General features: G+C 38.3%; 1 long non-coding RNA gene across 1 annotated transcript in view; it reads right to left on the minus strand.

The window, feature by feature from the left end:
* The window catches only part of LOC109452126 (uncharacterized), a 417,227-nt gene that overhangs the window by 218,940 nt on the left and 172,831 nt on the right, over positions 1-25,456 (minus strand). Inside the window, exon 4 of the long non-coding RNA XR_016019177.1 lies at positions 22,215-22,399. This is a non-coding gene — a long non-coding RNA (uncharacterized LOC109452126). The remainder of the gene's footprint in view (positions 1-22,214; positions 22,400-25,456) is intronic.

Below are 25,456 nucleotides of genomic sequence, written 5' to 3' on the forward strand. Positions count from 1 at the left end.
AGGAAGTTAGAAAACACTGACTTTAGCTAAGGACAAAGGCCCTCTGTGGCGTTTCATGGTCAATTAATGCACTGGAATTTCATTGAGGGGGTTTATAGATAAAGGTTACTAACTAACTACACAAATGCATTTGGAAACACGCCTTCACAAATTGGATCTTCTAGTTAAGGTTTCTAGTCTAAGTCAATGGGCAAAGGAGAGCGTGTGTAACATAGTCCCAAAGAAAAACAAAACTGTGACATTCCACAGTTGTCAGCCATGGGGCAGCATTTCACAAAGGCCTGGACTCTTGGCCTCAGAACCTTAAAGATCCCAGCCCTCTCGAATGCTTGAACCCTGCCAACACACTTGCTTCAGCTTGAACACCTCCTGTGATAGGATCTCCCTGTGTCCTAAGGCAATCGTTGTGGTGTTGGATGGATGTGTGACACTGTTAGAAAGAGCTTCCTATGGTGAACACAAACACAGAGAGGGAACATCACGCTTGACAAGAGTTTCGAGCTCTGCCATTTCCAGCTCTGTCAGCCTCAGAATCTTCAGACCTAAAGGGGGGTATGAAACTGTAGTGCAGGGATGTTGGGAAGACAAAGTGGGATAGAGATACAATGGAGTCCGTCCCATTCCATTTCCTTCCACTGACTCTGCTTCTTCAGCCCTAGAGGTAAGCTGAAGATTGGTAACTTTTCTCAGAGCCTGTCCTCACAGTAGGAATAATAGAAATAGTTGCACAACTACTGTTATCACACTAGTTTCATTAATATTCTTAATTCGTCTTCCAGGCTTGAAAATATATGGACATGTGCCACGTCCCTTCACTGGGCTCAGTTACCTTATTTCCTTTGACATTCCTTACCTGTTAGAGTTTCAAGTGCCTTGTGGTCTTAATTCAACAGGCATGGATTGATGTGCTGCTGACTGGCTGATACCCAGAACTGCAACGTGCGTGATACCTAGAACTTGCCCAACAGTCCAGCCTTACTTTCTGTGATGATGGTGATGATGATGACGATGGTGCAGGTGGTGGTAGTGGCAGTGGTGATGGTCATATGACAAGTCATGTGATAATACTGATTTTTGAGGATGACCATGAGTCAGGCAACTACGTTAAATACTTAGCATAGATAATTGCATTTAATCTTCACAACAATATCATGAGGTATATATTATTATTATTATCTGCAGGTTAGAAAACAGTAGGACAAATTAAGTAACTTCCCCAAGAATATGCAGGTGAAGCTGGAGGTTAGTCTAGATAAGCCAGATTAAAGTCTCTGTCCTCCGTCCCACTGCATACTACATGTGTTAAGAGTACAAGTTCTGAATCCAGCCAGGAGGGGCTCCATCTCAAAGGCAGAGAGCCTGGCAAGAGATTACTGTATAGTAACAGTCTCAGGGAGAGACAAGGGGACCTTGACCTGAATGAGGAGGAAGAAAGGATCAGATGAATGAAAATACTTTTAGAACATAGGATTCACAGAACTTATGGCTTGATTGTATGGAGATGGCACAACCTTTCTCTAAGAGAGGGAATGGGAAAAGGAAAGCAAGGCCAGTATCCGTTGGAGATAACAAAAAATCCTTGCAAATTTCCAAAATGCTAGAAAACGAAGCCGTTGGACAAGAGACCTCAAATGTTGTTAAAAAGAAAAAATTCAAAATTAAATGTACTACTCTTTACTATACAGTCCAGCATTCATGCGCCTTAGTATTTACCCAGAGGGGCTGAAAACTTGTGCCCACACAAAACCTGCACACAAAGATTTATAGTTTAATTCATAATTGCTAAATCTTGGAAGCAACCAAGATGTACTTTAGTAGATGAATGGATAAATAAATTGCGATGCATTCAAATAATAGATTATTATTCAGAGATAAAAAGAAATGAGCTATTAAGCCATGAAAAAGAAGAATCTTAAATCTATAATTCTAAGTGAACCAGATGCATATTACTGAGAAGATTACATACTGTGTGATTCCGACTATATGATATTCTAGAAAAGGCAAAACTATAAAGCTGAAAAGATCAGTGGTTGTTGGACGGTGAGGGGGATGATAGGCAGAGTATAAAGAATTTTTAGGGCTGTAGAAATACTCTGTATGATAGTGTAATGATGGATATATGTCGTTATAATTTGTTCAAACCCACAGAATGAATATATGGCACCAAGAGTGAACCTTAAGGTAAATTATGGATTTTGGGTGATTATAATTTGTCAATATAAGTTTATCCTCAGTAAAAAATAAATAAATAAATAAATAAAAATAAAAATAAAAATAAATAAATAAATAAATAAAAACAAATAAAATCTACCTTTGTGGTGAGTTATGTTGATAACAGCAAACTATGCATGTGTGGGGGAAGGGAGTACATGGGAAATCTCTATATCTTCCTCCCAATTTTGTTGTAAACCTAAAATTGCTTTAAAAATTAAAATAAAGACAATCCACTTCATAAAAATAAAATTTGCACCTGATCGCTTTCCCTCTACCCTTTAAACATTTTCATCTCCCACGTAAAGGTGCAGCCTCTTCCAGTGTTCAAAGACCCTCTTTTTATGACCCCAGATCTGGTCCTGTCCTCTGCTCAGTTCAACTTCAGACCTCAGTGTATGATTTGGATGTATTTGGAAACCCTGGTACACATCAGAGTTCAGCATTCTGTGTGTGTGTTCCAAATTTCTTAACCAACCACAAGCAGCTAGCATTTATTGAGCACCTAGGATGAGCCAGGCACCTGTTCTAGCAGTTTAGATTTAACTAAAATTTAGATTAACTAAAATTTATTCCTTGCCTGAACCTGTGGGATGGATGAGTGCTTTTATCATTTCCACTTTACAGATGGGGAAACAGATCAATCAATTTGCCAAGTAGTAAATGGTTAAGCCAGAGTTTGAACCCCAGCAGCCAGATACCAGAGCCTGTGATTCAAAGCAATCAGTATATTTACAGTTCACTCCATCAAGTCTTTATTGAGGCCTTTCAATGTGAGAGGAGTTACACCTTCTGCTTTTAATAAGACGAAGTATCAAAGCATTATGGAAAATCAGAGTTAAGGTCAAATAATCGAGGTTCCAAATCACATAGGGAAATCAATGCCCCAGGAAGGACAGTGACTTACTCAAGGTCACTTTGTCATGAGAAAGCCTGGATCCAAACCTTCGTTCTCTCATTCCACTGCTCTTTCAATGACACAAGGCAGTCCATGAAAATACTTTGGAAAAAAACTTCTCTACAAGGTTATGATGTATTTATTCTTGTTAACTCCATTCCTCTCCCACTGGGCAAAATGTTTTTCACACAATAGGTGGTCCACAGACATGTTTAGGCTATAAAAAGTGGACCTAGGAATATAATTTAAAATTTGAGGTCTTAGGTAAGAAAGGCCTTTTTAGAAATACATATGAAAGGCATTTTTGCAGGGCCAAATTTCATTAGGACTTCAAATCATTCATCATATTTTGCACTTCAAGTCAACCCAATGCCTTTCCCTCTAAACTTCTAACAGACTGAAAACAGGTGACTGGCTTCCTGGATTGTTCTTCAGTACTGAAGCACTTAGGGGAAACTGCAATGGGTTAGCAACTCACGTCCAGGCTAATGAGGGCCTGGACTGCCTATGAAATTGCTTTGTGGAAAAGGCTGATGTGTCATGGGAGTTCATGGTTAGACTAAAGAAGCCAGTTAAGGAAACAAGATGACTACTTTATAGAACAGGAAACTCAGGCTGCCCAGGGGCTGCGTGCATAGCAGCTGAACTACCCTGTTTCCCCAAAAATGAGACCTAGCCAGACAATCAGCTCTACTGCGTCTTTTGGAGCAAAAATTAATAGAAGACCCAGTCTTATTTTACTATAATATAAGACCGGGTATAATATAATATTATATTATAATATAATATAATGTAATACCAGGTCTTATTTTACTATAATATAAGACCAGGTATAGTATAATATAATATAATATAATACTGGATCTTATATTAATTTTTGCTCCAAAAGACGCAGTAGAGCTGATTGTCTGGCTAGGTCTTATTTTCGGGGAAACACAGTAAGAATTGATGAAAGTGAAAACCAGACTCACATCTCACAACTCCAAAATTCTTGAGTGTTAATCAAATGTCTTTATCCTAAAGATATAATTCCATTATGGAGGGAAAATAATAACTAATTGAAATTCACATCTATTGAGCAACTGCCTTTTGTCCAGAACTAGACTGGGTATCCTGGGATTTTGTAGGAAGTGTTTGACATGATTTCAGCCCTAGAAGTGTCTATACCACAATTTAGCATTAGAAATGTTTTGAGGAAATCTCTAAGGATTTTTTCAGTTCTTGCATGATTTTGGTTGATTCTAAACCCACATAGCAGCATGGCCAAAGGTAAGGACTCCCAAGCCAGATTTTTGGGATTCAAATCCTGTCTCTGATACTGGCTAGCAATAACACTTAACTAGCTTGACCTTTGGCAAGTTAGTGAAACTTTCTAAGCCTCAGATCCCCCCATCTACAAAATGGGGTGATATTAGTACCCACCTCGTAGGGCTGTGGTAAAGATTAAACGAGTTCGCCTCTGTAAAGTTCTACTTCCATGGCTGGCCATGTAGTAAGCACTCTGTGAGTATTCCTTATGTCTCTATGGATTGGCAAACTAAGACTGACAAAGTGTCAAGGTGCCTGCAGGCAGTGCAGGCAACCATGACAGTGTAAGAGTCAGAAGCTGAAGGCCTGTTGCTGTGAGGACGTGCCGGATGGGACGTTTCTTCCTTTGACCCCTTCAGGATTGCAAAAGCGACCCTCAAGCTACCCTGCCAGCACTGGAAATGGGCAGCTCTACTCAAGCTGCCTGGTGTAGGTAGTTGCTTGGATGTAATAATCTGTTTTTAATCTTGTGTGTAAACGCCTGCAGAGGTTAGTCAGTGGGTGCATATTAATCTAAAATAAATGAATACATTTGAATTAATCAGACCTTCAGTCTATGTAAATTGATGATTTATAATGTTATTAGCACAAATTGCAATGATAAATCATTTCAAAATTAGACCAGTGCTCCTTAAGGCTGCAAAGACTCTGGAGTTTTGAACATAACTTGAGACAACTTGAAAATGGAGATTGGTCTGGCTAGAGCTTGGAGGCAGAAGCAAGGGGCGGGGAGACCAGAGGGCAATGCTGAACCTGATCCTATGAAGGGGAGATGGTAGTGGACCTGCAAGGTCACAAAAATAAGGAAAGAGTGAGAGAAAGTCAATGAAACAGACACATTCTGCACTTCACAGATTTTCCGGCTTGGGGCAGAAGACCTTGAGACTTCCATTCAATTCAATGCATCCAAAAGGATTAAATCGAGGAGGCTTGATGAAGATGAAAGGTTTCAGCTAATTCCTCCACTTTCTTGTTTGTGATCTTGGGCAAACTAACTTTGCTGAGGTTGGTGATAATCATCTGAAAAATGGGTTTCATCATCTGAACTTTAAAGTACTATTGTGAGAATGAAACACTATCACATGTAAAGTGACAAATCCAGTTCATGAAGAAGAAGGTAGTAATTAAAAGAGTGGAGTCCGACTGCCTGGGTACAAACCCTGGCACTGCCATTTGTTAGTGGTGAGACTTTGGGAAACTTACATAGCCTTTCTGAGCCTCCGTTTTCTCATTATAGGGGATAACATTAGGGTCACTTTATTACGATTAGTGTGAGAACTAAATGCAAACATGTGGGTCCTGTACCTAAGGAGATACTTGGCAAATGTCAACCATTAGTATAAATGATTGTCATTGATATTATCATGATCCCTGGGTAATGATGTTTTGAAACTTGCTTAAGAAGAAAGAAAGGCAAAGAGGAGGAGTTATGATAGATGCACTAATGGAAGACAGAAGATGTGGCCAGAAAATCAGGAAGAGAATAACTGTAAGGGGAGGCAGATACATGACACCCAGACCAACTCCTTTCCCTCATGCAAGGAAGACTTTGCTAACCACATACAGCATCTGTCCTGCTAGCCCACACTTAATTTGATCATTTTTTATAAGAACGAGGTTTGGGAACTGCTGGCAGAGACACCTGAAGGTAAGAAATTGAGTATTACTTTGTAAGATAAAAAATAAAGGGTCAGGATTGCTCTGGGCTTCCTGTCCTGGGAACGGTCCCCATGTGAGAAATGATTATGACATGTGATGACACTACGATCAGGTAAGCAAATTGGCCCTGCTGTCCAAAGCTGTGATTCTCACCAGTAACTATTTAAAAAATAAAAGTATCAATGCCCTGAGATCCAATCAGAATTTTTGGACCATCTTGTTGATAAAATCCTTTCTTCACCTTAAGAAGGAAATTTCAGTTGGGGAGATCATTTCATAGACTGCATAGATGCCTGACCACTGTGCTGTACACCTAAAGCTGAATAATACTGAATGTCATATATATATATAAATATATATATATATATAAATATATATATATAATGTATATACATATATGTGTACATACATATATATATGTATACATATACGTATATGTATATAATACATATATTTGTATATATGTATATATACAAATATATGTATAAGTATATAATACATATATATGTATCTATGTATATAATGTATATATGTATATAAATATATATGTATAAATATATATGTATAAAATATGTATAAATATATACATATATGTATATATATGTATATATATATTCATTCATTCATGGGATGTGGAGTACAGCATAGGGAACAGAGTCAATGGTGTAACAACTATATACGATGTCAGAGGGGCAATAGATTCATGGGGGTTACCACTTTGTGAGGGGTGTAAATGTCTAAGTATTACATTGTTTTGCACACCTGAAACTAGTTTTTTAAGTTTATTTTTCTTTATAAAAGTAATGTAAGCTCATTATAGAAAAATTTTAAAATACTAGGAAAATAATAAAAATGACCCAAAAGCAACTGTTCTTAAAAAAAAAAAAAGAGGGAAATTTCAAGATAGTTGTAGAATGCTGCTCCCTAACTGTCATGGGCAAGAGAGAAAAATACATAAAGGAATAACTGTGGCAAGAAATCATCATTAACTACAAGCTTGTGACAAGAAAATCCACATGCACGTGTTGCAGAAGGAGGTACTAAGGCCATTCTTCAAAGGGACAGGCTGAAGTCACCACTTTTTGTGCACAGAACGTGTCTCCCCAAAATTCATATTTTGAAGTTCTAACCTCCAATATGATGGTACTTGGAAATAAGGTTTTTGGGAGATAATTAGGTTTAATTAAGGTCATAAGGGTGGGGCCCTCATGATGGGATTAACGGCCTTATAAGAAGAGGAAGTTATAAGTACCCTTATAAGAAATGTCTGCCAGAGCTCCCTCTCTGCCATGTGGGGACACAATAAGAAGGTGGCTGCCCACAAGCCAGGAACAGAGCTCTCACCAGGAACTGAATCAGCCAGCACTTTGACCTTGGCCTGCCCAGCCTCTTAAACTAGGAGAAATAAATGTCTGTTGCTGAAGCCACCTAGTCTATGGTATTTTGTTATAGCAGCCTGAGCAGACTAATACACATTTATTCTATGATTAATTTCTTCCCTAACATCATACATCACTTTTAAATTAGAATGTCTCTCTTATATGTGTAAGTGCCCTCCACGCAGATACACACACATACATATACTCACACATGTACACACATACTCATACATAAAACATACAAATTTAACTGTAAGTTGCAAAGTCACATTAACTATTTATTCATTCTCCCTAAAAATATTATTTTCTGAATTATCTTACACCTTTTGGTAAACAAGAAATAGAATGTTTCCTTCTAGCCAAAAATAAAACCTCTGTTTCCCTGGTGGTTATTTGATAGACAGCCCACCTACCACCAAATCGTCCCTCATCATCACCTACCATGTAATTGCTATAACTTTTTGACATTGGTTCTAAATTAGCAAACATTCACCAAATGAAGGATTTTTAAGGGGGTCAAAATTACATAATTGAAGGGATACCAGAATTTTAAAAGACACACCACAGTTCTATTCAAGGATACCCTCCGTAGAGAAATACTCCTACATGGGTCCAAAGAGGCATGTTCAAGGATGCTTATTTTGTCATCATTGGAAACAATAGCTAAATTTAGGAAGCAACCTATGTGTCCATCAATAGGGAAATGGATAAGATAGGCAATATTGCTTTGTTTTGTTTATAATAAAGTAACTCTATAAATATTAGATCTCCAAAAAGTATTGTTGACAAAAAAACTGCAGATAAATACACAAATATGATGATTTCACATCAAATAAAATCCAAACACAAATTCACACTTTGTCTATAGAAACATACATGTATGTAAATGCATTAAAAACGACTGGGAAAACTGCCTAACAAAGTAAACAAAGGGGTTTACTTTGAAAGGAAGGAAAATTAGATTTGGAAGGAGATGGACAAAAGAGATTTCAACAACTATAAAATTCCAGGATATATACTGGTATATTTTGGGTTTGGTTTCAGACCACCACAATAAAGCATATATTGCAATAAAGTGAGTTGCATGAATTTTTTGGTTCCCAGTGTATATGAAAGTTATGTTTATACTACACTGTCATCTATTAAGTGTGCAATAGCACTCTGCCTAAAAAAAAATGTACATACCTTAATTGAAAAATACTGCATTCCTGAAAATTGCTAACCTTCATCTGAGCTTTCAGCAAGTCATGATATTTTTGCTGGTATAGGGTCTTGCCTACATGTTGATGAAAACAGAGTATCTACAAAGTGCAGTAAGCTAAGTTCAATAAAACAAGGTCTTCCTGTACATTATTATTATGTAATTAACATGTTAACTTAAAAAGGAAGGCATGTGAGTTCACCTAGGCTATTTGCAATACTTCATACAATTCTGATGCCAACTGCCTGGATGGAACATCATACTTCACAGGTTAAAAGCACAGTCTCCAGTAAGACTGCCCTCAATTGAGATACCAATCACAAACTCAGGGGTCCCCAGGCCACCGGTACTTCTGACCAATTAGCTACATATCCAGGGGTTCCTATAATTCCTTTTCAGGCTTGATAATTTGCTAAAATAAATCACAGAACTGAGAAACATGCCATCCTTATGATTACAGTGTTATTACAAAGGATACAAATAGGACCAAGCAAATGAGGAGAAACAGCACAAAAATTCTGGGAGGGTCCTGAATACATAGCTTCCTTGCCCTCTCCCTGTGGAATCAGGATATGTCACCCTTCTTGTGCATCAATGTTTTCACCAACCAGGAAGCTCCACTAAGCTTCAACAATCAGAAATTTTATTGCAGGTTCATAACATAGGCATGATTGATTGGATCATTGGCCACATGTTTGAACTCAACCTCCAGCACCCATTTTCCTCCCCAGAAGGGGAGAGATCCAGCTCAAAGCCCCAACCTTTTAATCACATGGTTTAATGAAGACCAGCTTCATTAGCATAAACTCAGGTAAGGTCTGAGGGGCTCATGAATAACAAAGGCACTCCTATTACTAAGGAAATTCCAAGAATTTAGTCTCCTTCCCAGAAACTAAAACAAAGGTCAGTTACATTCTTTATTATACAATACCCGTCCTCTGATGACAAGCCAAACTACACCTAACTCCTTTCAGACTGGTGGACCTATAAAATGTGAGTCATGTGGAGGAGGTACAATTTACAATTAACTGGTAACTTGGCAAGTGGTATTTTGGATACTAAGGCAAGTGATAATGCACTATATGAATTACAGAAGAAGAGTCTAGACTCAGACTAGTTAAGAAGTAGTTTATCACACCATTTCCTCTTCCTGGACAGACAAAAAAGTTGCATTTCCCAGTCCACCCTGCAGTTAGATTAAAGCCACAAAACTAAGTCTGGACAATGAAAGATGGGCAAAAGCGATGTAACCCATTTTTCAGCCATTTCACTATTAGCAGTCTATCCTAAAGAAATACTTGAACAATTGCATGAAATTATGTTACAAAAATGTTTACACAATATTGTTCATAGCAGTGAAAACTTAGAAAGAGACCGGAAGTCCAACAGGTACTAAATAATTAATTGGTATATACAAAACTTGGAGTTGTGTGCAGCCTTCAAAATGAGAAAAACAATCCCAGTGTCCCAGTTATTATGAGTAGCTTATGTCATATTAACCCTTCTATTGAGAACAACCTAAAAGCTGGTTTAAATACATTTTAAAAAGACATTTTTGAAGGCATCAGGGAGTAGCCAAGGTGGATAACAATTGAGATCAGAAGTCCAAAGACAAAGAAAAGTACTATGACACGCCCTCCATTTCCACATTTTTCCTAGGGGCTCTGTCAATCTACAGCAAGGGGAACAGAGGAAACACAAATAGTGTTTTCAGCAATGTCACTGAAAGAAGGAAAAATTGGAATTAAGGGTGATTAAGGCAGCCAGGACTGGAGAGGCCCAGATCACAAAGAAAAAAGTACCACAGAAAAGTGAGACCAAAATTATTCATTCAGTTTCCTCCAAATTACTCCCTGATTCCTAAACTGTATATTCGTGGAGCTAGATAATGAAAAAAATCAAGCAGAAAACAACTGCCAAGAGGTTAAATATCTAAGCAGAGATTAAGGTAGTCTTATGGTGATGGGGAGAGATAAATTGGAGTCCTGAATCTGCCATAGAAAAAGGTCCTCGTAGAAAACTCAAACTTGAGAATATTACAAGGCTATGCCAAAGAAGTAAGGAAACACATAAAAGATAAGCCCCAATAAAGCCGGAAACCCAAGATTAAGTACATAAATTCCCATACTTGATATAAGTGCCAAAAGAAAAAATTTCCTCTCCAGGAAAATAACATCATCCAGAGCCTCTAAAACTTTCCCTACACAATGTTGGACATTTAATAAAAAATTAAAATCGTGAAAGGACAAAATAACAAATGATCAAAAACCAAAAGAAAAAAAATAGACAATAGAAACTTACTCAAATGTCATCACACAGTTGGATTTTCAGACAAACTTTAAATAAACTATGATTAATGAATTCAATAAAACATAAGATAAGATAAAAAGTTTTATCATCTGTAAACTGATATCTATAAAAATAGCCCAATAGAAATTCTAAAATTAAAGGCCATGATAACTGAAATTAGAATACAAAGGCAGATTACAGATAACAAATGAGAGAATTATTGAACTGAAACACATCAATAAAAAATGTCCAGATTGATGCAGAGTGCAGAGATGAATATAGAGGGGGAAAGAGCAAATGATGTATGGAGCACAGAAGAAATGTCTAACATACGTGTGTAAAAAGAGAAGAAGAGAGAAGGAGGAGAATTGATCAGAAAAATATTTAAAGACAGATGGGATGAGAATTTTCCAAAAATGGTGAAAAACAACAGGCCACAGATTCAACAAAATCTCAGAACTCAAATGACATGAATATGAAGGGGAAAAATTACAAAATAAACATCATAGAAAAACTGTTGAAAAACACAGACAACACAAAAATCTTAACACGTTGCGTACAGATCATGAGAATCTTCATGAGGGATTTAAACCCCGCCATATGCAACGTGTTAAGAGGTGAAAAAAAAAAAAAAAAAAGAATGTCTTCTGACTTCATAGCAGGAATTATAGAAGCCAAAGGCAGTATAATGAATTTTAAAGTGCTGAACAAAAACAACTTACCAATCCAGAATGTTTTTTTCTCAGTAAAAGAAAAAATATATATCTTTCAAAATAAAGGCCAAATACATTTTCTGAAAAATAAAAATGGAAAGCATTTGTAACCTATAAGAAAGAAAATACTGCAAAGTGATGAAGGTGCTAAATTGAATTAGACTTTAAAAGTCATGGATGCCTGTTGTAATCTCTATGGTATTCACAAAAAGAATAAAAATTATATTACATATTATGTGTGTGTATGCATATGTACATGAAATAAACTAAGACAGGAAGATACAATTTAAGGAAGCAAGGCAGGAAAGAGAACTAGAACAAGTAAGAACAATAGAATAAGTGAATAAGAACAATATAATAAGCAAATAATAAGGCAAATTTATCAAAAATATATCAGCAAGTTACATCAAATATAAATAGAGTAAATATTTTATTTAAAAACAAAGATTTTCCACTGGGATATTAAAGAAATACATCTTAAATAAAAATGCACAAATAATTGAAAAATCAAAGGATGGAAAAATATATACCAGGCAAAACATTTTGAAAAAGACAATATATGTATATTAGCATTTTTATAATTATAAAAGGATAAGTCAAAAAATACATATATAACCCTAAATTTCTAATCACTTAAAAACATAGTATCAATACATTTATGCCAGAGGAGAGAGCCAAGATGATGGAGTAAATAAACACTGTGCCAGCTTCCTTCCATCAACACATAAAAATTGCAACAAAATTATAGAAAAGTCAACCTGGAGAGCCATGTAAAATCTAGCTGAACAGAAGTTTTATAACTAAACATATAAAGAAGAAGCCACATGGTGACTGGTAGGAGAGGTGGAGATGTGAAACGGGCCCCAAACCTCCCTGTGGCAGTTGAGAATCAGGAGAGACATATCTATGGAGGTTTCCCCCAGAGGAGAAAGAGATCCCAGCCCCACACCAGGTTCCCTAGCCTGGAGTATTTGTGTTGGGAAGAGGAGCCCCCACAATATCTGGTTGTGAAAAACTGTGGGGATTTCGACTGTCCAGGTGGGACAGAAGGCTGCAGAAAACTCAGACGTCTTCTTAGAGAGATCACACACACACACACACACACACACACACACACACACACACTCACTCGCAGGCACTCATCCTGGGCTCTGGCAGAGGGACGATGACTTGGGAGATGTTGGAGGCATACGAAGGGCAGATTGAGGTGTGTGGCTGTGGAGGAAGGGCTGGAAGACAGTTGCCATTTTCCCTGTGTAAGTTCCTCTTCCCAAGCTGGCAAGCAAGCACCATCTTTTCTGTGTTAAGCCCTCCCCCACAGGTCAAATCTGAATCTGATTGGTCCAGTGAGCTCTACTGCTCCACACTGCTTACTCCCTTAGACCCCGCCCCACCCAACTTCCCAACATTGGAGGCAATTTCTCTGCAAGCAACAAGTCCCACCCATACTGCACTCTTTCTTGGAAAACCACCAGAGTCTGTGGGCGGTGACTGGCCTGGGTGTGCTCTGAGACTTATGCTGAGTAGCTCCAGGCTCAGCACTGGCACCAAATCAGAATCTGTATTAACTTGGTGACCACAATGCTTCCCACTCTAGTGACTCCCTGAAACCCTGCCTCCCCCAACTTGCCTAACACCCAAGGCTTTATCAGTGGCGGAATCTTAAGGGAGCTGGTAGGTGGCAGCAAGCCTCAGGGTGTCTTATCTTTTTGTAGAGTTACCCCAGGCCCAGTACTGGGGGCAGCCATCCTTGGTTTGCAGCGTGGCCCCTCCCTCACACCTCCAGGTTTAGCACAGGCAGAAAACAACTGTGGATTGCTTTGTAGCTCCCATCAGGTAGTCACTGGTCGGTTACAGGCAGTGAGTTACCTGGGTCTGCACTGGAGCCCTTCCCAAAAAGCCCCAGAACCAACATATTTGGCAGTTGGCTTCAGACCACAGCACTGTAGTGCCCCATTAGCCCCACAGGTCGCACACCCAAATGGCAGTCTCAACAAACACCAAAGCCCGCTGGGGTGAATCCTACTCAGTGGGGTCCTGTACACGCTGTACAGCTGCTCATAAGTGGTCGATGTGGTCAAACCTCACAGCCAATAAGCCTGAGGGTCATTCACACCCACTGATGTGCCAAAAGCAATCAAGACTCAACTATAATGGGAGGGCACATACAACCCACACAAGGGACACCCCTGGAACATGCAGAGAAGATGACTAGGTAGACTGTGCCAGGGCCCCACAAGACACCTATTACATAAGGCCACTCAGCCAAGACTGGGAAGCAAAGATCTACCTGGCTTGTATTAACATAGAAACAAACACAGAGAGGAATCCAAAATGAGGAAATAAAAAAAAAAAATGCATCCTAAATAAAAGAACAAGAGAAAACTCCAGAAAAAGAACTAAATGAAAGAGAGACAAGTAACATACCAGAGACAGAGTTTAAAACAATGGTTATAAGGATGCTCAAAGAACTTAGTGAGAATTTCAACAAAGAGATAGCAAGTATAAAAAAGGTCATAGAAACCATAAGAAGGAACCAGTCAGACGTGAATACAATAGCTGAAATGAAGAATGCACTAGAAGGAATCACCAGCAGACTAGATGAAGCACAGGATCAAATCAGTGATATGGAGGACAAGGCAGCAGAAAATGCCTGATCAGAACAGCAAAAAGAAAATAGAAACACCCAAAAAATGAGGATAGTTTAAGAGACCTCTGGGACAACATCAAGTGTAACACATTCACATCATAGGGGTACCAGAAGGAGAAGAGAGAGAGCAAGGGATTGAGCACTTATTTGAAGAAATAATGACTAAAAACTTTACTAATCTGGTGAAGGAAATAGACATACAAATCCAGGAAACACAGAAAGTCCCAAACAAATGAACCCAAACAGGCCCACACTAAGACACATTATAATTAAAATTGCAAAGGTTAAAGACAGAGAGAATTTTAAAAGCAGCAAGAGAAAGGTAACTAGTAACTTATAAGGGAGATCCTAGATTGTCAGCTGATATCTCAATGAAACTTTACAGGCCAGAAGGGATAGGCACAAAATATTCAACCTGACGTAAAGTGAGGACCTACAACCAAGGTTACTCTATGCAGCAAGACGATCATTTAAAATCATTGATCCCTCTAAGAAGTCCCTCTAAGATTCTTTGTACTACTGGTTTGGTGGTGATGAACTCCTTTACATTAAGATGAACTCCTTTACATAAAGAGCTTGCCAGACAAGAAAAATGTAAAGGAGTTCATCACCACCAAACCAGTAGTACAAAGAATCTTAGAGGGACTTCTTTAAGAAGAGAAAAGGAGAGAGAGAGAGAGAGAGAGAGAGAGAGAGAGAGAGAGAGAGAGAGAGATCAAAAATATGAATAATAAAATGGCAATAGCTGCATATCTATCAACAGTTACTTTCAATGTAATTGGATTAAATGCTCCAATCAAAGACATAGGAGGGCTAAATGGATAAGAAAACAAAACCCTTAACTATGCTGCTTATAAGAGACTTCAAATTGAAAGACTCACAAAAGGATATTTCATGAAAATGGAAATGAGAAAAACAAAAAGAGCTGGAGTAACAATACTTACAAGTATGCAAGACAAAATAGACTTTAAAACAAAGGTTATAACAAGAGTCAAAGGAGGATTCAGGAATCCTACTTCTGGGTATTTATTGGAAGAAACCCAAAACACGGCTTCGAGGGATATGTGCATTCACATGTTCATTACAGCATTGTTTACAATAGCCATATCTGTCGATGGAAGAATAGATAAAGTAGAGGTCGGACAATTAAGTTCCCAAACCCATACTAGAAAAAGTGCTCCATACCTCATTGCTGAATATCACTACGGTCACCTTCGAAGTACTCCTCTTGGGAAGCTATGCACCTATACCAACACCTAGTCCACCCTTCAAAGCAATTTTTGGAACTCTTTTTCTGGAATGGCCATCAGAGCTGTTGTCATATTACCCTTCATGTCCTGAATATCATCAAAATGTCTTCCTTTCAATATTTCCTTTATCTTCAGTTAAAGAAAGAAGTCATTGGGGGCCAGATCAGGTGAGTAGGGAGGGTGTTCCAATACAGTGATTTGTTTACTGACTAAAAACTCCCTCACAGACAGTACCCTGTGAGCTGGTGCATTGTCGTGATGTGAGAGCCATGAATTGTTGGCAAAAAGTTCAGGTCGTCTAACTTTTTCATGCAGCATTTTCTGCACTTCCAAATAGTAAACTCAGTTAACTGTTTGTCCAGTTGGTACAAATTCATAATGAATAATCCCTCTGATATCAAAAAAGGTTAGTAACATTGTTGCAACAAGTTTGCAAACTTAATTGTTATACCTCATATACAACGGAATATTGCTCGACCATGGAAGGGAATTGGTTCTTGCCATCTGTGGTGGCATAGATGGACCTGGAGGGGATTGTTCTGAATGGAGTGTGAGACAGAGAAAAACAAATACAATGTGATTTCACTTAATAAGTGGAATCTAAAGGACAAAATAAACAAAATGGAAACAAGCTAGATAGATGATAGATAGATAGATAGATAGATAGATAGATAGATAGATAGATAGATAGAGATATCTATATATAGAGAGATAGAGATACAGATATAATGAAAAATCACACCATATACAAAAACCGATTTCAGATGACTCATAGATTTAATTGTGATAGGTAACAATAACCTTATAGAAGATAAGACAATAGCTTCATTGGAGTAGGCAACAATTACTTAAACAAAATGCAGAAAACACTAACCATAAAAGAAAATACAGATAAATTGAACTTTATTAAAAGATGCCTTAAAGAGTGAAAAGGCAAACAACAGAGTGGGAGAAGATATTTGCAATATATGCATCTAATAACATGCTTATATTCAGACTGTATAAAGAACTCCTATAAATCTGTAAGAAAGAGGAAAACAACGCAATAAAATATAGGCAAAAGACTTGTCTAGGCACTTATCAAAAGAAGCTAATGAAGTGGCTAATAAACATATAAAAATGTGTTCGGCACCCCTAGTTATAGGGAAATGCAAAGTAAAGCCAAAATGAATTACCATTACACAGCCATAAAATTGACTGAAATTTAAGTTGTGTTTTATTTTCTTTTTATAATGATCATACCAAGTGTTGGCCAAGATACAGAGCAACTGGAACCCTCATACACTGCCTGTGGAAATACAAATTCTTACACTTTGCAAAAACTGTCAGCAGTAGCAACTAATGCTGAATATGCACATGACTTGTGTACGGCAATTCCGCTCCAGGTATGTGCCCAAGAAGAATGTACATATATGTTTTCATCAAAAGACATGTATGTATAAAGGACATAGTATTATTACAGTAGTATTACATAGTATTATTCATAGTAGCCCAAAACTGCAAATAATCTAAAAGTCCATCAAAAGCAGAATGAATAAATACATTGTAGTATAGTCATACTGTGTTTCCCAAAAATGAGACCAGGTCTTACATTAAAGTTTTCTCCAAAAGACACATTAGGGCTTATGTTCAGGGGATGTCATCTGAAAAATCATGCTAGGGCTTATTTTCCGATTAGATCTTATTTTCAGGGAAACACGGTACAAGAGAATACTATGCAGCAATAAAAAATAAACTACTACACTATGCAACTGTGAAAGAATTTTATAACCTCAATGAGCAAAATAATCTAGACATACACAAAAAAAAAATAATGCTAAATGACTCAATTTATATTAACCTCAAGAAAAGGCAAAACTAATCCATGGTGATAGAATTCAAAATAGTGGTTATATTCAAGAAGGATAGGTATAAAGACTGGGAAAGGTATGAGGGAGAATTCAGGGGTAATGGTTATGTTCTCTACCTTAAGTGGTGGATGCACGGGTATATTCATTTGAAAAAAAATCCATAAATTTCTACACTAAAATTCTGTGCACTTTATAGTATACTTTACCTTAAAAAGTAATTTAAAGTTTAGATCTGAATACACAGACATAGAAAGATGCCCAAGTTATAATCGTAAATGAAAACAGCAAGTTGTAGAACTGTACCTCTAGGATGAGTCTAGTTGGAAAAATAAACTTATAAAGCATAATGTGGGTAGAGCAAGAAGAATCTACTACCTATAACAAAGGCTATGTGTGATAATAAGAGACATCCTTGCTAAGTCTGTATTCTTTATTATTGTAGGTTCTTTCACAAGCATAATTACTGAAAAAAAATTTTTTGAATACGCTTCTGAAAAGCTATTGGGAAAGTGAGGACTTGAAATGAACTGTAATTAAAATAAAGACAGCATCAAGAGACATTTAGTATAAAAAATCATTTGAATCTGATCCTTTTACCTTGAAGAATACCTGAGCACAGGAAGTGAATGAGGAGTTTAGATGGCTGCAATGTTTCAAGCAGGGGTCATAACCCTGGTATCAAAATTACATATTTTAACCCAGTGCCAAAAATTAAAGGATGTGTTCAGGTCTTCTACTGCCCTTCTCGGCCCTGTTTCCAATCCTATCTTACATGCTATATTTTAACCAACTTTATTTCCTTCCAAAGTCTTCTGTATTTTCCCCCTCAGGAGGAGCATGAATTCTGCCATATTACTTTCAATTACCATTTAATAATTTATGAAATTACTCAGCATCATACCTGCAGTATTTCAGTCAGGCCCCATTACATTGTAATGAGGTTTGATTTAACATGATCATTATAAATGCTGCTAAAGGTTAATAGAAAAAAAAGTTTCATTGCAATGCATTTTACTTCAATCATTTAGGAATAAAATAAGCATCTGTCACTAAACATAGGACTTCCCTTCCCCTTTCCTGGAAGCATCAGGGTATGATTATTTCTCTCACAAAAGTTTGGCAGAATAGAAAGGCCTATGATCTGGCAGACAGCCGACCTGTAGGAGGTATGCTGTAGAGACTGAATTTTCAAGGATTGTGTCATAGACTTTGGGGGCAGGATAGTTTCTGGTTATGCAGGACTGTCTTTCACATCGCACAGTATTCAGCGTTCCTGACCTTTGCCCATTAAATTTGCTATAGCATCTCAGGTATTGCTACTGCCCAAAAGAGCCCCACAAATTTCCAAATGCCCTCGGGGGGTGGGGAGGCAGTACTTTTGCCAGTTTAGTCCCACTGCTTTTAAAGGTTGAGCAGTAGTTTGCATTATTCACTGTGGCCAAGACATGGAAACAACCAAAGTGTCCTTCCAGAGATGACTGGATAAAGAAAATGTGGTACATATACACAATGGAATACTACTCAGCCATAAGAAAGCATGAAACACAGCCATTTGCAACAACATGGATGGATCTTGAGATGATCATGCTAAGCGAATTAAGTCAGACAGAAAAAGTAGAGAACCATATGACTTCACTCATCTGTGGGATATAAAATAGAAAGAAACACACGAACAAGCAAAACAAAACAACTCAGACACAGACAATAGTAGAGTGGTTACCAGAGGGGAAGGGAGTCAGGGGAGGATGAAGAGAATAAAGGGGGCCAAATTTATGGTGACAGAGGGAAACTAGACTTTGAATGGTGAGCACACAATGCAATATACAGATGATGTATTATAGAAGTGTACACTTTAAACTTATATAATATTACTTATCAATGTTGCCCCCACAAACTTCATTTAAAAAATGGTTCCTAGAGTTTCTCATGACTTGTCTAGTTCCTGCTGCTACATCAGCTCCGTCTTCCACTCCTGCCTGGCATTAATATTTAGTGAGGGTGAGGCTACTTATAGTTTTGGCACTTGCCAAGTTGTTTATTCTTGCAGTTGCTGGCTTCTGCCAGAAATGTCCTGTCCCCTCTTCTTGATGTGGCTATATTCTGCTTATGCCTTAAAATTCAGCCTGTGCATCTCTGACTGGGCCCCTCTTATCTGCTCCCATAACATTCTATCTGCAACTCTACCACTGGCTTTCTGCACACATACAAATAAAATAAATTTCTGTGAGTGTATCTGTTAATGTAATGATTAAAAACAGATGAATGGATTTTCACCTAATTTGGGTTCTTTATGGAATGCTCTATATTAAAATACAGACCATTCAGCAAACATAAAATTCACCTAGGTGGGCCTTGGTGGCATTCCCAAACAGAGAGAAAGTCATCGTCCAGAGCAGCTTACGTCGAGGTACAAGACAGGCAAAGAGAACTGCCCATTGAGGCAGGTCTGCCATGTGAATGGCATGTCTAGTTGTGGCGAGAGAAAAACAATGAGGGCTTCAAACATGAATCCTAAATCCGAAGTCACAAGGATGGACATTCCAACTTGCAATTGTGATTTGAAATTGGGCTGCTTTCCACAGGTATGACTTTTAACCATAGTTAAAAATGTTCTTGATCAGTACCAATAGACTAGCTCTTCCTATTAAACTTGTCTGATTACTTCTTTTTCTCTCCAAAGTCAGTAAATTGATCAAAGTCAGAGACCTTGTATGTTGTGTTCGCCTTGACATTTTCCCTACTTAGCTGGAGAGGAAGGAATTAAAGTTCTGGCATGTGGTTCATTTCTCTCTTAGAGTTATCAGAGAACATTCTAGGGGTAGAGAAAAAGGAAACTGACCCAATCTAATCTCCTGGAAATATACTGATAACTGGACCTCCTGGCGAATAAAGCCATGATGCTTCCTAGAAGATGGTGATTATTTATGGAATATTTTTAGCAGTATGTCCTTGGTTTAGGATCATTTGTGGTAAATAAACCTAGAATCCATGGATTTATGGGTCATGATATACTGGATCTCATCACATCAGCTATACTACTATCCGGACTATAAAGGGAGATGTTTCTTAACCCAGACACTCTCCTCTGTATACAGTGACCCACAAGCCTCACTTAGAGACATCACCTATTATTCTGGATCACAGGTTTTGTATCTAGTGCAGCAAGTAAAGACCTGGGGAGTCATGCAGACTGTCCCAGACCCCTCTCTGCTTCACCTGTGTCATTTGATTGCTTGTATCCCTGAAATTATTAGTAAATCTTGGTACTGGGTAAGATCTGTGATTCATGTAAGTCTGATTTGACAATCCAATCTTCTGTGTTATCTCACTAGCACAATACCTGCCTCAGTAACTACTGGTTAAACCAAATACCCAGATAGAATATCCCTTCTCGTGAGTATGTTAGTTCCTGTTGCTGGAATTATTACAACGGAAGCTGGAAGACAATCTTTCAAAGATACCTTCTAGCAGCGTTCTGTGTTTGGGGACAAGATATACTAGATTAAACTTTAAAGACCTCCAATATTAATATTCCATAACATAATGACTCATCTTTGAAAGTTTGAGTCATTTGTGTTCAGAGCTCACCCTAGACCTTGGTTAAATGGTAAGTAAACTTCAACAACATAAAACTCAACTTATATGGCTCCTGCTACTTCAAAGTGACTTGAGAGACAGCCAAGAATTACTGATTCTCAATAAAGCCATTAAAAAAAAACTTGAGATAATTCTGATATATTGATTCTATGATCCTAATAATAACCTGTGAGGTTATAAAGAGGAAGAGATATTATTCTCTCTGATCGGGAATGATTCAGAGAGGAAAAGTCATTTTTCTGAACTCACACAGCTAATATTTACCAAAAATATTCCTGAAATCCAAGTCCTTGGTCTCCAGAGACAATGTTTCTTTCCTTAATGTTACATATGATGCCTACCACATTCTTACCAACTGTGGACAAAGAAGTAGCCACTAACTTCTCTGAATTTGAATTCTCTCTTGCAAATGGCAATTATAAGCCCTACTTCACATACAACATTGTGAATGTTTCGTGATGTGTGCTGATAAAATTCAGAGTACTCTGATAAAACTCAGAGTACTGATGGATTATCATAATGATAATTCTATATACCTCCACTAAATTTTATAGTATCATATCCTTTTTACATTCATTATCACTTCTTATTTACCCCAACCATATTGCAAAATGGACTGGGTGGTTTTTTGGTTTTTGTTTTCTTTAGGTAACCATGATTTAAGAGGATAAATGAACTGACTAAAGGTGAGGAACAGAGAGTAAAGCTTCATACTGTCTAATTCTAAAACCCCATGTCAGATGCTACAAAGATTTTACAAAACAGCAAGAAATTTCACCCCCCGTCCCTTGAGAAATTTGAACATATAGTACTATTTAATATGCAACATATGTTATCTAGAAAATTCAACCCACCTTGAAAATACAGTACATGACTATGGGTTTCAAACAGTGTGTGGTGATCAAAGGAAAAAGGAGCTTCATTCTCTACTCAACGTATGCAGAAATCATTCTTCATCAAAAGCCAACAGGACCATGACCACCACTGGATTTCAAGCATGTAACACATACAGAGCTGGGCACGTTCTAGATGTTCTCTAAATCCTTGGTTTTATGCATAATTCACTTTTTTTGGCTGAAGTATAAATACAGAGATGACAAAATGACCTTGAATTTTGCCGAGACCATTCATTGGTAGCCAATGTTTTCCCAAAGAATTCTCTTAACCAGAATTTCACTGTCTTTAACAGTAAAATAGAAATCAGAGTACCTGTTAGATTTGCTATGAAAATAATTCCAGCTGTCCACTAAGATCTATTCTTCCTTTCTTCGTAATTGCAGAACTTTCTACGTACCACCTTGCTTGCAATTCAGTAAGGGATGTGAATAGAAGTGATGTGTGCCATGTGAAGACTCATGCCATAAAAACCTCCAGGCTCCTCCATGTTTTCCTTCCTGTGGTTGGAGACAAATAACCGTAACTCGATAGCCTTGGAAGACATGTATCGAAGGTGGCAGAGCTACTGTCAGCCGCAGTCTCTGAAACACTGTATGGAGCAGAAGTTGTCTTCCCACCGTCAACCACATCTGCTGACCAGAGACATCCATTGCTCCTTCACCCTTACATGAGAAGAAAACAAGCCTTCACTGTGTTTCGGTTACTGCATTTTGTGTTTCTTTCTTGCAGCAATTTAGCTCACATAAATTAATGCAAATGATAATGTACTCTGCAACTATAAAGGATTATTTTTCTTCAGGATCATTATTCTAAGCTCAGCTCTCTACCAGTTTCATTTTTATGACATACGTCAACTTTAAAGTCAACCTGTTCATTTTAATAATATGTTCGCAATCATAAAAATATCTCTGTGCCACCACTCTATAATTTCCCTTAAACTGTAGCTTTTATCGTGACAATTCTAAACCAAGAAAATTCAGGAGTTCCTAACACTACTCATTCCAATTTTGGAATGATCTGATGCAAGACACAAACAAGTCACACCCTTCAGAGAGAGACAGTTTATGGAACAGGTTGGTTCTCACTGACAGCCAAGAGAGCTGAGACCCAGAGAGGTAATATGGTGTGATTTAGGAGCACCAGGGAGAACCTTCCTCTTCAGCGTGTCTGCCATTTATAGAGCATTACTGGAGAAAGGAGCACTACTGAACTAAAATAATAATAGCAATAATAATAATAATAATAATAATAATACTAAGCTAATTTAGACAGCCAATACTAATAATAAGGGTTTTTAATCTCTCTTACTTGAATCCATCCCAAATACCATTCTCAAATTATTCTTTGTAAAGCACTACTTTATTCTACTGTTCTTAAACCCAAGAATTTATAATGGCTCCTTACTGTCTTTTAACCTGGTTTCAAGAACCCCATCGGTGATCTGGCCTTACTTTCCCCTCAAGCTTATTTCCCACCACTCCCTGGCAATCCTCTACCGTGCTCCACACTCACCAACCTCATGGTATTCTTAGTAATTTGGCTAATGTCTGATAACCACTCATCTCTGATCCTCTGTCCATCTAAGTCTTGCTCATCCCTCTAGGCTCAATCCATTCTACCTACACCGTGATGGAAGCTTAGGCTGAAAGCTCCAACCCCCATCAATCATTTGAGTTCTGAAATCCATGGCACTCCAAATCAGTAATACATAGTGGACACTTCATTCTTCTCTACTTGGTTTCATTTGTTTTCTTTTTGTTATCTATTGTGGATTTGAAATCCTATAGGGAGTACATTTTTCACTCTAAGAAATACCACAGTGGAGAATTGAGGTATCAGTGGAGTGGGATTCTAGAGCTAGATCTACTCACTGAATTTGGGAAAGTTCCTTGAAATCCCTGACCCTCAGTTTCTACAGCTTTTCCAAGTCTCACCCATCATCCAGTCCCATACCCATGAGAGGACCCCTCAGTGTAAACCAGGGCATATCAGAGTAACTCAGTAAATATCTGCTGCTCTTATCATTTTGAACAGGTGACAGTTAAGATTTGGGTCAGTCTTTACTCCTCTCTTATTTTCAATCTTAGTAATAATATAATCATTTATTAACTGCTGGCTATGATTGAAGCATATGCTAATGAATTTATGCATTATGTTCTTTGACTCTCAAAACAATCTCTAAGGTAAATGCTTCTATTATCAGCCAGTTTCATAATCAGGAAACCGAGGTTCTGAGAGGTTGGGGTGCTGACCACGCTCCCACAGCTAGTAAGACATTGTACAAGCAGAATTCACCCCCATGTCTTTCTACCTTTAGAGCTTAAGCCTGCACTTTCAATGGCTAATGATGAAACCGAGTCTTACCCTTGGGTCCTCCCTTTCCTAAAGCAATGATGTGGGTTTCTAATGTGGTTTTAATCATACCTGGAAAATTGTGGGAAACCTCCCCTTTCATGTATCACTACTGATGGTGAGGTTTTACTCCCCCTTGAACACTCATCTTTGTCTTTGCTCAATCAGTGGGAGGGTAGTGGTAAGACAATTCCTAGCTCCAACAGGTTGGGGGACCCTGAGCAAGTCATGCAACTGCTATTAGTTTGACCTTTTTATCAGCAAAATGGGGATAACTCCACCAGCTGTGCCTTTTCCTGCCAGTGTTCAGAACTGTGGTGGGACTCCAGTGAGCTGCTGCATATGAGAGCATTATAAAAAATAAGTAAACAAAACAGCCAAATCAAAGTATGATGTCCTCTATCTAGTGAGTACCAGGCTTAGGAAGGACCCGTCGGGCTTATGAAACCCAGACCAATGGAGCCAACCCTGCTATCCCGACTCAGTTTTCTGGGTGGGGCCTGAGAATTCATATTTCTAGTAAGTTCCCGGGTGATGCTGATGCTGCCAGCTCGAGGACCACGTCTTGAGAACTGCTGCCCTGTGCTAACACAGAACCTACGCGAAGTGCTCAGGTGGATGCCCACAGCCACCTCCCTCTGTGCTAAGGAGGGTGGCTGTGTGGGCTAGATGTCCTTCAGGGACATCACGAAGAAACAAAAAGAGCTAGTCAGGAAACTGTCCTTTCTGTCTCAGAGAAGTTATTTGTCCCCGGCCAGGCTCTTGATGGGTTAATGTGAGGGTGAGGGTACAAGCTGAGGAGCCTGGTGAAGGCCGAGCACAAAGGTGCACGACACAGACAGGTAAAATTGCAGCAGCCACCAATTACAGACGGGACATGAGTCACAGCAGTGATATCTGAGGAACAATATTATGACCGAACAGATTGCAAAGGCATTGATAGCTAGCTCTGAGATAGGCCCTCTTATCCCCAGGAACAAAAGTACATCGTGAGCTCCCAGTAAACCTCCAGGGAACGCTTTAGCCCACATCTCCTGACAGGCTAATAGGAGTTTTTCCTTCTCGTGGCAAGGGAGCCATTCTCTCCTGATGCCTTTCTGAGTGTGTCTGAGGCTGATAACAGCATAATTTCCCTTGGAAAATGTCCTTTCCTCCTCTCCTTCTGATTCACCATTCTGTCTCCAAAAGGGTAGGGGGGGAGA

Source organism: Rhinolophus sinicus, chromosome 1, assembly GCF_057876585.1.
Source record: "Rhinolophus sinicus isolate RSI-liver-muscle chromosome 1, RSI-T2T, whole genome shotgun sequence".
Classification (NCBI taxonomy): Eukaryota; Metazoa; Chordata; class Mammalia; order Chiroptera; family Rhinolophidae; genus Rhinolophus; species Rhinolophus sinicus.